We start from the raw sequence: 11,487 nt of genomic DNA on the forward strand, positions 1-11,487 counted from the left end.
GGTGCGCGCTGTACCCTTTGACCCCGCTGCCGCTCCCCTGCCCCGCCCTCGCGCCCAGCCCTGCCCACGGCGGCCCGCGAGGGACAAAACACGCCGCGCCTTAGTGTCTGTCCACCAAGTGAATGACTTTCCCGAACGCCTTAAAGGCAACGTATCCTGGCTCCGGGGGAAGGAAAGCTTCGCCACGCCCCCTCCGAGGGGCGTGGCCTCGGAGAGACGTCCCGGCCGTTTGCTGCCGGTTGGCCGGGCGGGCGCCGTGACCTTGGGTGGAGACTAGTCGGGGCTGCGGAGCCTAACCTCCCCTCCCCCAACGACCCTTTTTCCCTCTGCCCAGCCGCCAGAGGCCGCGCGGCCGCCAACGTGCGGGGCTAGCGTGACCCCCAACACCCTCCTCACCCAGGAAGGAGTGGGGCTGGAGAAGGTGCAGAGACCAGCCTAGAGCGTGGTCAGCAAAGGCGGGCATGAGGCTGCTAGTCTCGGGGAGCAAGTGTCCGAAACAGACACCAAACTTCGTCCTGAGCCACCACCCCTCCCATCAGCGTCTTACACACCACACACACACACACTCCCCAGATGGGTTCTCTCTTCCAGGCTGAGATCCTTACACTCTCATTTTCCAATGGAGGAAACTGAGACCAAGGTCACACAGAGAGCTAGATTAGAGACAGTCTAAATCCACAGCCTCCACCCCGTGCTATAGTTTCCATTTTTCTGTTTAATTGGTTTCGTGAGGACTGGGAGTGAGAGCAGAGGTGAACCGGGGCAGGTGGGATTGGGGGGGGGGGGGGGCCCGCGGGAATGCTACTGTGAATTGAACTCGGGACCCCAGGTGTACTAAACGTGCTTGAACCCCTGTATTAAACCCTCAGGCCCTGAGGGCCTTACCTAGACAGTTGTAGTCTAGGCTGAGGATAGACTCAGCCTCCCCTGCACAGGCGCAGGAAGTCCTTGTGAAGCCATTTGCCAGGATCTAATGGAAATTGAGAATCTTAAACTGCAGAGAGGGGGAGGCCTAAGTAGCTAGGCCTTTGTACAAACTGTAAAGGAAAGTAGACTTTGCCCTGGAGTGCAGTTGGTGAGAAGAGGTGCCAGGGAAAGAAGGAAGTCTTTAAACTGGAGGAAGGGAGGTGAGAAGCAGTAAGACTCATTTTTCAGTATGAGCCTTCTGGATGAGTGAAGGAGGGGGAGGGGGGGGACGGATTAGGACCATTGCCTAAGAAGGTTGGATATGACAGGACTCACTACTGGGTGTATTCAGAAAGATAGGCTGGCAGGCAAGGTGATGTGTGAACCTAATGCTGAGTTGGACTGGAAATCTGTACCAGCAACTTCTACCTGTCTCTTTGGCAAACTTGAATCTCAGGTGCTCCCCACCCCCCTTCCCAGTGTACGTGTAGGGTGTGACTCAAAGCCTCTGCACTCTCATTTAGCTTTTTTCTCTGAAGCTTGCTGCTCTACACTTTAGCCACACCTCCACTTCTCGCTTTTGGGGAGTTATTTAGAGATAAAAGTCTCATGCAGGGGCTAGGAAGATGACTCAGTGGTAGAGTGCTTGCCTCACATGCATGAGGCCCTGGGTTCGATTCCTCAACACCACATAAACAGAAAAAGCTGGAAGTGGTGCTGTGGCTCAAGTGGTAGAGCGCTTGTCTTAAGCTAAAGAGCTGAGGGACAGCATCCAGGACCAGAGTTCAAGCCCCATGCTTGTCCTGGCTGCCTTTGAACCACTATCCCCAGATCTTGGCTTCTTGAGTAGTTAGGATTATAGGCTACCAGCATCTCACTTTTTGTTTTTTGTTTTCATAGCGCTGAGGATTGAATCCAGGGCCTCATGTGTGTTAGGCAAACACTGTACAGCCCAAAGTTGCTCCCTTTATCAGATGAATAGCCTCAAAAGCACTTTGGAAAGTATGAAACAAACTTGTGGCCAGGCACAGATGTCTCATGCCTGTAATCCTAGCTACTCAGTAAGCTGAGATCTGAGGATCATGGTTCAAAGCCAGCCCAGGCAGGAAAGTCTGGGAGACTCTTACCTCCAGAAAACCGGAGAAAACCAGAGGTGGTGCTATGGTTCAAGTGGTAGAGCGCTAGCCTTGAGCTAAAGAGCTGAGGGACAGCACCCAAGCCCAGAGTTCAAGCCTCCTAACAGACAAAACACACACACACACACACTTGTAATTCACTCAGTCTAATAAGCACAGATGACAAGAGTTCAGTGCAGCAAGACAGGACAGGTATTCAGAAGGAGAAACATCAGTCAATTGTGTGAAGTGGGATAAATCCAGAAACATTATGGCCAAAGTTGCAGAATGAAGGGCCTTCTAGAGAGCTTTTCTGCATGTTCAGGGCAGGTAGTAAGGACTTCCGGGAAGAAACTACTAGACTGAGTTTTTAAGATTATGAAGAATTTTAAAGAGGGCTGGGAAGATGGCTCAGTGGTAGAATGCTTGCCTTGCATACGTGAGGCCCTGAGCTGAAGAGCTCAGGGACAGCAAAAGCCCAAGCCCACAGTCTAGGCCCCATGACCGACAAAAAAAAAAAAAAAAGAATCTGATGGGCGGACACAGAAAGAATGAGAATGAGAATTCACTAGTTTAAATATTTTAATTTGATTTAGAATTTGTATGTGTGTAGTAGTCCTAGGCATTAAACTCAGGGCTTATATATTGTCCCTGAGCATTTTCCCTTAGGTCAAGTGCTCTACCACTTGGTGTGGAGCCCTAATTCTCTCTCTCTCTCTCTCTCTCTCTCTCTCTCTCTCTCTCTCTCTCTCTCTCTCTCTCTCTCTCTCTCTCTATCTCTCTCTCTCTCTCTTTTCCAGTCCTGGGGCTTAAACTCAGCCTGGACACTGTTCCTCAGCCTCTCTGTGCTCAAGGCTAGTGTTCTACCACTTGAGCCACAGTGCCACTTCTGGCTTTTTCTGTTTATATGGTGCTGAGGAATAGAACCCAGGGCTTCATGCATGCTAGACAAGCACTCTACCATGAAACCACATCCCCAGACCCATCCTAGAGATACTTTCAACATATAAAGTTGTACATATATGTATATGTACATATTCTCTCATCTGTACTCTTTTTCCTCTTTTTTTTTTTTTTTTTTGCCAGTCTGGGGCTTGAACTCAGGACTTGGACACTGTCCCTGAGCTTCTTTTGCTCAAGGCTAGCACTCTACCACTTGAGCCACAGTGCCACTTCTGGCTTTTTCTGTCTATGTGGTGCTGAGGAATTGAGCCTAGGGCTTCATGCATACTAGGCAAGCAGTCAACCACTTAGCCACATTCTCCCCTTCTCCCCACTCTCTCTCTCTCTCTCTCTCTCTCTCTCTCTCTCTCTCTCTCTCTCTCTCTCTCTCTCTCTCTCTCTCTCTCTCTCGGTCAGTTGTTGGAATTAAACTCAGGGCCTGGGTGCTGTCTCTGAGCTTTTTTGCTCAAGGCTAGCACCCTACTACTCTGAGGCACAACTCCACTTCTGGTTTTCTGGTGGTTAATTGGAGATAAGAGCCTTACTCACAGATTTTCTGCCTGGGCTAACTTTGAACTGCAATTCTCAGATCCCAGCCTCTCTGAGTAGCTAGGATTAAAGGAATGAGCCAGTGCCTGGATCCTTTCCCTTTTATTAGATAAAGAATGGTATACTTGCCAGGTGCTGGTGGCCCACACCTGTAATCCTAGCTCCTCAGGAGGTTGAGATCTGAAGATCATGGTTCAAAGACAGCTGGGTAGGAATGTCCATGAGACTTATCTACAACAAACCACCAGAAAACTGGAAGTGGCACTGTGGCTCAAGTGGTAGAGAGCTAGCCTTGAACTAAAGAGCTGAGGGACAGTGCCCAGACCCAGAGTTCAAGCCCCATGACCAACAAAAAAAAAGAAAAAGAAAGAAAAAGAACAATGATAGGGTTGGGAAGGTGGCTCAGTGGTAGAGCGCTTGCCTTGCATGCATGAGGCCCTGGGTTCAATGCCTCAGCACCCATAAGCAAAATGAAAAAAGCCGGAAGTGGCGCTGTGGCTCAAGTGGTAGAGTGCTAGCCTTGAGCTGAAGAGCTGAGGGACAGCGCCCAGGCCCAGAGTTCAGGCCCCACAACCGGATCAAAAAAAAAAAAAAAAGTCACAGTCTTTCCTGACTAGACTGGCTTTGTACTTCAATTCTCAGATTATAACCTCCAGAGTAGTTAGGATTGCAAACTTCAACCACTCACACCCAGTGGCAGCTGCTGTTCCTTCTCCTCTTCTCCTCCTGTCAGTTGTAGAGCTTGAACTCAGAGCCTAGGCACTATCTCTGAGTTTTTGTGCTCAAAGGCTAGTACTCTACCATTTGAGCAATTACTAATTCTTTTATTCTCTCCTTTTTCCTTCTCCTCCCTCTTCTTTTCTTTCCGACAGGTCTCATTATGTAGATCAAACTGGCCTTGAACTCTCAATCCTCCTACCTTTGCCTTCTAACTGCTAGGATTATAGGCATGTGCCACCATACCTAGCTTTGATGGTATTTTTTTTTATTTTTTAATTTTTAATTTTTAATTTTTTTGGTCTGGTCGTGGGGCCTGAACTCTGGGCCTTGGCTCTGTCCCTCAGCTCTTCAGCTCAAGGCTAGCACTCTACCACTTGAGCCACAGTGCCACTTCCGGTTTTTTTCTTTTTGCTTATGTGGTGCTGAAGAATTGAATCCAGGGCCTCAGGCATGCAAGGCAAGCGCTCTACCACTGAGCCACCTTCCCAGCCCTGTATTTCTTTTTTTTTTATGTGTGCTTTTTAAAAATATATAATTTTATTGTTATCATTAAAGTGTTGTACAGGAATCACCATAAGTCAGGTAATGAGTACTTTTTTTGGACAATGTTACCCCTTCCTTCACTTTCCCCTAGTTTCCTCTTCCCATCCCTGCCCACAAATTACATAGTTCATTTTCCACATAGTGTTTACTGAATAGCATGATTGCATTTGTTCACCCTTCTTACCTCACTTTTGGTGTCCTTCCTTTTGCTCCTCCTGAAGAAATACCCAAAAGCAAACACACACCACCACTGCCACTTCTTGAAGGCAAGGACCCTGTCTTATTGATCCAGGTATCCCTAGCATCTGGTATCCCTATCATCTGCCCTGATGCTTAGGGAGCGAGCTACTTAATGCATACTTGTTGGCTGAGTGGACAATGCAGATATGCTGAGCCAATAGGAGCAGAGCAGTCCTTTTGAGGGTTCCCAATGGTGCTGAGTGGGACCTTTGCTGGAGGCTCAGAGTGCCACCTTTGATCCTCACAGTTGTTTACAATATCTAGGCCTAATGTACAGATATTGCTTTTATGTACTGTGGCCTTGACCTATGTATCTAGAGCTTCAGATCATTTTCATACTGTCTGACTTAGACCCACCAATCTTAGTCCACACAGGCTGAGGCACCTCTTCTGGTCTTCCTCAGGGCCAGTATCTCTCTCTCTTTTTTTTTTTTTTTTGTCAGTCATGGGGGCTGAACTCTGGGCCTGGGCGCTGTCCCTCAGCTCTTCAGCTCAAGGCTAGTGCCCTACCATTTGAGCCACAGCGCCACTTCTGGCTTTTATCTGCTTATGTGGTGCTGAGGAATTGAACCCAGAGCCTCATGCATGTGAGGCAAGCACTCTACCACTGAGACAACTTTCCAGCCCAGGGCCAGTGTCTTTGAGTGCCTTATTGGTCATCAGGGGGTTGGTAACCATGCCTTCCATGAGCTTGATGACTAACCAGTCTCAGGAGCCTTAGAGTCTCCCACTTTATTGTATAATCCCATCCCCAGTTTCCCATTTAGCTCCCCCTCTTTCCCCCCACCCTGCAGTGTTCAGACATTACACTAGAGACAAAAGTTTAATCTAGGCATAATTAGCCTGCTCAAAACCTTTCACCTCCCTAATTATTATCCTGATGGATACACCTACTCAGCTGTCCATGCCTACTTCCCCTCCTTTCCAAGCTCCCCAGAGAGTTGCTGGACTGCAAGAGGGAGGCCCCTTCCTTCCTAACCTACCTCTGGGAACCCAGGAGGAAGGAAATGTTCCACCTCGGTATGGACAGAGCTGTCAGGAAGACAGGATGACAGCAGGGAGAGACCTTAGGCCTCAATTTCCCCATCCTTAGTGACAGGGTTGCAGAGATAGTCTCTGAGACTTCTCTGGTGCTGACATTGCACATTTTCACCTCTGACTCCCACTGTATCTGGAGGCTAGGCTCCCCTAAGCATATACAAAGTCAAGTCCTTTCTCTTCCCTTTCTTCCCACCACCTTCCTCCCCGCCCCCCTCAGATTGTACATGAGACTACAGAGCTTTAGGCAGATATTTATCCAGAGCTAGGCCTTCTCTCCTCTAACTTTTTTTGGAGCTAAAAGATCAGGAACAAGTAGAGGCCTAAACTAAACTTTCTGGGTTAGCCACAGATCCTTGTTCTAAGTCTATCCCAATCCCTAACCTGAGTCCCAGAAGCTGAAGGAAGGATCTGAGTACAAAAGAATTAGAAGATAGATGTGGTGACAAGTGCCTTGTAATCTCAGCTGCTTGGAGACTGAGGCAGGAAGATTGATTAAGTTTAAGATTTTGGGGCCAACATGGGCCCAAGAGAAAGATAGATAGATAGATAGATAGATAGATAGATAGATAGATAGATAGATAGATAGACAGACAGATAGATATAGATCTCTCTCTCTCTCTCTCTCTCTCTCTCTCTCTCTCTCTCTCTCTATATATATATATATATATATATATATATATATATATATATCTGGAAAGGACAGATATGGGGCTTCAGGCATAGTTGACCAAGGAACTTAATTATCAGACATCATCTTTATATCACCTAGTCCCCTCATTCTCTGGCAGCCTTACTCTTGTGTGGCCAGCTCCCAAATAAGGATCTGTCAGAACTTCCAGCTGATAGCCATTTTAGTTGCTTAAGAGTTTGTCCTTGTCAATATCCCTATTTTGCTCTCTTCTATAGATCTAGTTCCTAACATGAAATATTGAATGAAAGGTCCTATGATTGACTATGATGGACTCTCGTCTTATGATTGACTCTCATTGGATCAGACTGAGTCTACTCATTTTCAACCCATTCAATGTGACTTTCCTTAGCTAGGTCACATTAGTGGGGTCAGCTCCCCCCAAAATAAATGGATTGAGATCTGGCACTGTTGGTTCACGCTTGTAAGACTCGCTAGCTACTCAGAAGGCTGAAATCAAAATGATCACAGTTCAAAGTAGCCTGAGCAGAAAAGTTCATGAGAGTCCATCTCCAAAATAGCTAGTAAAGGGCTGGAAGGTGGCTCAGTGGTAGAGCGCTTACGTTGCATGCATGAGGCCCTGGGTTTGATTCCTCAGCACCACATAAGCAAAAAGAAAAAAGCCGGAAGTGGCACTGTGGCTCAAGTGGTAGAGCGCTAGCCTTGAGCTGAAGAGCTGAGGGACAGCGCCCAGACCTGGAGTTCAGGCCCCACGACCGGACCCTAAAAACAAAACAAAACAAAAACCAAAATAGCTAGAAAAAGCTGGTTAGGGCTGGGAGGGTGGCTCAGTGGTAGAGTGCTTCCCTTGCATTCATGAGGCCCTGGGTTCGATTCCTCAGCACCACATAAGCAGAAAAAGCCGGAACTGGTGCTAATGGCTCAAGTGGTAGAGTGCTAGCCTTGAGCTGAAGAGCCTGCACCCAGGCTCATAGTTCAGGCCCCACGACCAAGACACACACACACACACACACACACACAGCTGATTATACTGGGTGCCAGTTGCTCATGCCTGTAATCCTAGCTACTCAGGAGGCTGAGATCTGAGGATCATGGTTTGAAGCCATCCTGGATAGAAAAGTCCTTGTGAAACTTTTTTTTTTTGTTGGTTGGGGGCTTGAACTCTGGGCCTGGGCACTGTCCCTCAGCTATTCAGCTTAAGGCTAGTGCTCTACCACTTAAGCCACAGCGCCACTTCTGGTTTTCTGGTGATTAATTGGAGATAAGAGTCTCATGGAGGCCGGGCGCTGGTGGCTCACGCCTGTAATCCTAGCTACTCAGGAGGCTGAGATCTGAGGATCGCGGTTCAAAGCCAGCCCGGGCAGGAGAGACCGTGAGACTCCTATCTCCAATAAACCACCAGAAAACCGGAAGTGGCGCTGTAGCTCAAGTGGTAGAGTGCTCGCCTTGAGCTGAAGAGCTGAGGGACAGCACCCAGGCCCAGAGTTCAAGTCCCACGACCAACAAAAAAAAAAAAAAGAGTCTCATGGACTTTACTGCCTGGGCTGGCTTTGAACTCAGATCCTCAGATCTCAGCCTCCTGAGTAGCTAGGATTACAGGCTTGGCCACTGGCACTCAGCTCCCTGTGATACTCATCTCCAATTAACTATTCAAAAAACCAGAAGTGGAGCTGTGGCTCAAAGTGGTAGAGCCTTGAACAAAAGACCTCAGGGATAGTGCCCAGGCCCAGAGTTCAAGACTCACAACTTAAAAAAAAAAAAAAAAAAAAAAAAGACTGAAAAAGTAGTAACTCAAAAGGAAGAAATAGGTCAAATTATAAAAATACTTGCATGCAAAAACAAGTATCTATCTTGTACCTTAGAGCTGCAGAGCTAGTCCCCTTTTTTCCAAGAGCCATCTACAACATGAACAAGTATTATGAAAATGTCCTGGTTTGAATCTGTGTGAAAGTTGTGTGTGCAGAGCTCCGAATGCAGCCCTAATGTCAAGTTCAAGTTGGTGGAAGTTAAGAAAGCACTCATTAGCCAGGTGCTGGTATCTCATGCCTGTAACCCTAGCTACTCAGGATGCTGAGATCTAAGGGTCATGGTTCGAAGCCAGCTGGGGCAGGAAAGTCTGTGAGACTTTTATCTCCAATAAATAGGCTCAAGAAGGGTCTGGGAAGGTGGCTCAGTGGTAGAGTGCTTGCCTTGCATGCATGAGGCCTCAAGCTTGATTCCTCAGCACCATATAAGCAGAAAAAGCCAGAAGTGGTACTATGGCTCAAGTGGTAGAGCGCTTGCCTTGAGCTGAAGAGCTGAGGGACAGCACCCAGGCCCAGAGTTCAAGCCCCACAACCAACCCCCCCAAAAAAGAGGCTCAGGGACAATTTGAGGCCCTGAGTTCCAGCCCCAGGACTGGGAGAGGTGGGAGAGGAAGAACAGGCGCAACTCCAGGATGCTGGGCTAGTTGTAGTTGAATCACAGCAGGAAAGCAGGATAGCCAAAGATGCCCAGGGCTTCAAAATTCTGTCCAGGACCCAACAGTGGACGATCCCAGACATGGGGTTCTTCCAGTCTATCCCTCCCCAGCCTGTCAGAGGCTCTGCTTTAAGAGCTTCTTCATTCATTTGACTGGATGGCTTAGGTACCAGCCAGAACACTTCAGGAAGCACTTCTGCTCTATCCGGGGAATATCTACTGAGGCATGCCCCCTCTCCAGTCTCATTCCAACTGGCACTGGCTGACTCCCAAGCTGTTGTCTCCCACATATCCTCTCCCCCCACCACCATAGAACAAAGGTGGAACATGGCACCGTGGCTGCAAAATGTTTTGCAAACATTTTATTAAGAATAAGGCATATGACAGTCACCCCTAAAGCACAGAGCTCTATTTCTGTGGGTGAGTGAGTATACTCTGAAAAGCATTGGATTAAAAAGCGCAGTCAACAGAGAATTCAGAGCAGGATCCCTCGTGCCCTGCAAGGCCCCCATTTGTGGCTGCCATAGAAGTGACTGGCATTAGGGGAGCCCCAGGATCCCAGAGGAAGGAGATGCTACTCCGTCCCCTCCCGCTTTCTCCCCCACTCCATCAAAGAGGCCACTATCCTGCTACTTGTGTGAGGAAAGGGCTGCCCCCTTTGGCCCTGAACTGAAGCCCTCCTCCCCGACAAGTGCAGGTTATCATGGAAGGAAGATAGGAGATAGAGCTTCACCTGGGAAAACCCACATGTTTGGGGCCGGCTGGCTTCTAGAATGAATGGGCTCCACACCTACAGCTCTCCCTTCTGGGTCTTGTCCACATGTGGATGTGGTGGGAGCCCTACCAGGGTCCCTGAATGTCCTTATCAATACTTCCCCACCCACCATCCCCAGCGGGCATGCTGGCAGCAGAGAAAAGAGAGAAGTAACAGTCCCATTTCATTTCAGTTACCCTGAAGTTTTCATGGCTAGGCTGGGAGGGTTTCTTCTAGCCTGGTGGGGTGATTGAGCCAAACCCAGGAAGGGAAAGCTGTGGACAGTCTCTCCCCTAATTTCCAGGATAAAGTGAGGGAAAATGAATTTCTGTCAAAATTGGAACACTGTATGTGCTTCAGCCTCCCACAACCCCTAACTCACTGCCTACTTGGGTCTTGAACTCTGGGCCTGGGCGCTGTCCCTGAGCTCTTCAGCTCAAGGTGAGAGCTCTACCGCTTGAGCCACAGCGCCACTTCCGCTTTGCTAGTGGGTTATTGGAGATAAGAGTCTCACAGACTTTCCTGCCTGGGCTGGCTTTGAACCGAGATCCTTAGATCTCTGCCTCCTGAGTAGCTAGGATTACAGGCGTGAGCCACCGGCACCCAGCCTCACTGCCTACTTTCTTTCCCAGCCACCTCCAGCCCCTCAGCTGCCAGCCACCCACCCTAGCACTCAGAACCTTTTACTAGGCAATCTCCAAGCACCCCATAAACAATTACGCATCACTAGCTGGGGTTGCTGGAAAAGGGACAGGATTTGGGAGGAGCTGGGGGGAGGGGTTCAGCTGGGGAAAGGCAGGGAGATTACAGGAAGATCTCTGGGACTTGGGTGTGGTGGGTCCCCCAGAATTGGACACTCTGGTTATCCAAGAGGGAAGGAAAAGAGGGTAACAGTATTGCTATAGAGCTTGAAGGGAGTCCAGGCGGGCAGAGCTATGGCTTTTGGTAGGGAAATGGATTAAAACAAACACTTCACCTTCTCTATAGAAGAACCAACATAATGAAGTCACCCTGTTCACTCCAAAATCATGGTTGTGGGAGATGAAGGTGTGTGTGGGCTCCTCTAGACACCTCTGGACAAGGGTTGAGGCTGCCATACACGTTCTCATTGGAAGTAGCATGAACCATGCCCACCTGTGGGCTGGCAGGTGTTACAGGCAGAGCCTCAGGACTGATGGGGGAGGTGAGAGGCAGGCACAACAAAGACCTCCACCATCTGATTCCCAGGAGCTGAACAGTTATTGGTCTGTGGCCTTGGCAGACCTGCAGGGGTGGGGGTCAGCTGTGCACGGGTAGAAGTGTGCTCACTGGCTTCTTGTCTAATTCTTGCCCCCTCCAACAGAGGGAACAGGATCTGGGATTTCTTTCTTCTTCTTAGGGGGTGGGGGCAGGGGAACAGGGAGCATGCCAGGAGAGGAGTTTGTTACCTATAGAAATGGACCCTGCTCACCTCCCAGATTCCTGGGTGACACAGAATATATAGTCTCAGCCAGAGTCCAGACCTGCCTAGGACAGGCTGTGGGCAAGGTGGTCTCCCCTTGGCAACTCCTGGGAGAGCTCGCAGGCAC

Source organism: Dipodomys merriami, unplaced genomic scaffold (genome assembly GCF_024711535.1).
Source record: "Dipodomys merriami isolate MVZ:Mamm:240054 unplaced genomic scaffold, mDipMer1.0.p SCAF_19, whole genome shotgun sequence".
Taxonomy (NCBI): domain Eukaryota; kingdom Metazoa; phylum Chordata; class Mammalia; order Rodentia; family Heteromyidae; genus Dipodomys; species Dipodomys merriami.